Genomic DNA, 3,415 nt, shown 5'->3' with positions numbered 1-3,415 from the left:
AAGGATCTTACTCTTTAACTAAAAGGTCTATCTCTGTAGGGATCCATCCCATAATGTTGTCAGACACTTAGAATAATATTCTGAGGATCTTACCGGGAAGACAGGGTCCCGGATTAGGCCTGAATCTATATTCACCTTTTCTTCTTCAGTGGTTCCAGTCACAGGACAGTGGCGTCACACCCAACTCGTCCCCGAGTCCCACCAGGAGGTTTAGGGAAACACACACACATACATATACACACACACACACACACACACGCACACATATACACACACACACAAACAGTGATTGTGAAGCAAGATTTGTTTTTTTGGGCCTTTTACATGTGACAAAATAAAATCTTTGACAGAAAAGGTTTTTTTTAAATAGCAAAAAAATAATTGTATTTGAGACTAAAAAAAGTTTAAATAATTGTTTTCAAAATAATTTCTAAAGGGAAAAAATCTGTCAAAATACTTTTTTAATCTCTCAAAGTTAGATTTTTGGCTGTATGATATAATAAAATCACCTAGGTTACAGGTAGTACATGTTACCTAGGTTACAGGTAGTACATGTTACCTAGGTTACAGGTCATGCATGTTACCTAGGTTACAGGTAGTACATGTGACCTAGGAGGCAGTGGAGGGGTTAAAGGCCGAGCCTCCCGGTGTCCCGTTTCACCATATTTTGGAGATGACGACTCCAAACAGATGGAGGATTTGGGGGATTCTGGGAAAACACCACAGCTCTCCTGTAACCCGCGTCATATGGAGCCAACACATTATTAGGCTTTAGATCAACATCTGACTGCACCTTATTCTCTACTGCATTGTTTTACTCTGAATATGCATATGTATACTTTATAAATACACGAACAAAGTGACAAAAAACAACAACAAAAACTTGGGAAAAGCGCACACAAACATCGGGAAAAAGCGATGAAAAAATTACAGAAAACATCAGAAAAAAACCCAAAACTTGAAATAAAGCGCAACAAAATAGGGAAAAGCAACAAAAAATTACATCACCTTATTCTCTAATGATTTATTTTAAATACGCATATTTATACTTTGTACTTTTTCCCATGATGGTATCTAGTACCTAGATATTTATTTTTTCAGTGTTTTTAGACATTATATATTTATATTCATCACTCTACATACTCTGCACACCCGTATAAGCATTTATTTATTTTGATTATAACTAATATCTCAACTCCTCCTCTGTGTTTTTAACTGTTTCTGCGTGTGTCTGTGTGTGTGTGTGAGTCTGTGTGTCTGTGTGTGTGTGTGAGTCTGTGTATGTCTGTCTGTGTGTCAGAGTAAGTGTGTGTGTGTGTGTGTGTGTGTGTGTATAAATATTTATTTCTTCCCCAGTGAGTCAGTGGGTTATGTTAAAAAATACATAGAATTAGAAAATATCCATAAAAACCAACGTTCAGATTTACTGGGTGAAGATTTTAACTTTTTCAACACTTTTTCCAAGTTTTTTTCTCGTCTTTTTTAGTAACTTTTTCTGATGTTTGTCTGTTTTTTTCCCCGATGTTTTTATATTTTTTTCCCCCAAGTCTTTGGTTTTTTACAAATTTTTCTGATGTTTTTGTCACTTTAATCCAAGTTTGTTTCTTGATGTGAAAAGCCATTTATATGCGTCTGTGTGCTCTTTCTCCATCTTATCTTTTTTTAAATTAAATAAATCCGATGGATTCGTTTGTTTTTATCCGTTTTTTGTGTTTATGTTCTTCTTACATTAAGTTCATTCCAGATAAAAAAATAAATAAAATTTCCACCCATTTCCTTTAGGTTGAAACTACTGAACTAATGTTCCAGCTTCCCTCTCTCACTCCACTCAGGTGCAGTTCTCTGTGCGACCAGACAGCGGCGCTGTTTCCACAGCTGGTGAACTACCTCTATTTTGTCAAGGACTAGCTATGTTGTGAAAATCTTTTACATTTTACATTTTCAGTGATTACGCGGACTTATCTGGAGGTCTGTTTATTAGGAGGAGGGGGAGACCGTGTGCCCGACTCTCCCAGCTGACTGTGGCCGGCCCGGGGTTTGCTGTTCCGGGCAGCTGCTGAGCAGTTTTCTGATCTCTTGACTGGAGGATTGTTTTTTTTTTTACTGCAAACCAAGTTAGCTCAACAGCTAATCCCAAAAGTCACGTCACCTGTGCGGACTCGAATTAAAAAGTTTCACGTCAGAGCCGGGACAGCCGGGTGAGCTTTAACTGTATGCCCTTACAAAAACTTTACGTCGAGTGTTTTTTGCGCGGGTTCGCATTTTATCTCGCGTTCACGCAGCCATTAAGATTTCCGTTAGAGGCAGCAGCAAGTGACGCGTAGCTCCGAATAATAAATGACGGTCCGTCCGGTAGTCGAACAAGGATACTGTGTTTTTCTGAGGGAAATGTGGTAGAGAGACGACAGCGTCGGTGTTCAGCCCGCTGACTTGGCGGCTCTGGGTTTGGTGCTCGTGAGGCCTGCGGGTCGGGCTTCCACCGGGCTTGAGTAGAGCCCGACGCCGCCATCAAGAGCTCGGAGGCAGGCAGTTGGAGCTGCCACCGCCGGGCCTGCGGACCAAGTAATGGAACGGATGGAAGTGGACCAGTGCGCAGGCGCAGCTGGCGGGACTGGAGGCGGGGCACTACGGAGATCCAACAGCGCCCCCATGATCACTAGTGTCAGGTCAGAGCCATTACAATAAAAAACACCGAACTCCGTTTGAACAGCAATGCATTTTTGTTTGCATCGTTTAAAGAGAGCCATAGACATCTAAAAAATATATGACTTTAGACTTTTATTAAAGCATCGTACCCACTCTCTAATTCGGCCTTAAAGTAAAATAAAATAAAAATAATGTTGACCTCTTATTTAACATTGGAGATGTATTGAAATTATGTTTTCAAAACTGTTTTTAAACATTTTTGTCCCTTTTTAAACATTTTTCTCTCTTTTTTGACATTTTTGTCACATTTTCCGATATTTATGTCACTTTTTCAACATTTAAATAAAATATACATGAAGAGTGAAATTCGAAATATACGTCGACCATGCAACTTTTAGTTTTACTTTGTTTAAAATTTGAAAATTAATACTTTTGTTCAACTGTTGGGGCATCTGTTCTGACACCTTCTTTTTTTTTTCTAAGTATTTTGTCACTTTTCTTGATTTTTGTTGTTGTTGCTTTTTCCGATGTTTAATCCCAATATTTTCTAAATGTCTGAGTATGTTCTCGTGGTTGATGTTGTTGTTGTGTCCCAGTGACGGGATGACGGTCTTCAGTCCGGTGTCCTCGGCTCGATACAGACGCAGCAGCGTGTCCATCAACCCCAGCTGCCCTTCGCAGGTCAGTAACGACTACGTCCATCACAGCTAGCGATGAGACTGTCACTGCCTGATGTGAGGAGAGGGCAGATTTGAGTCACGCATGCGTC

Source organism: Etheostoma cragini, chromosome 13 (genome assembly GCF_013103735.1).
Source record: "Etheostoma cragini isolate CJK2018 chromosome 13, CSU_Ecrag_1.0, whole genome shotgun sequence".
NCBI classification, from domain to species: Eukaryota; Metazoa; Chordata; class Actinopteri; order Perciformes; family Percidae; genus Etheostoma; species Etheostoma cragini.
The sequence above is the reverse complement of the archived record's forward strand: the minus strand, read 5'-3'. Positions refer to the sequence as shown.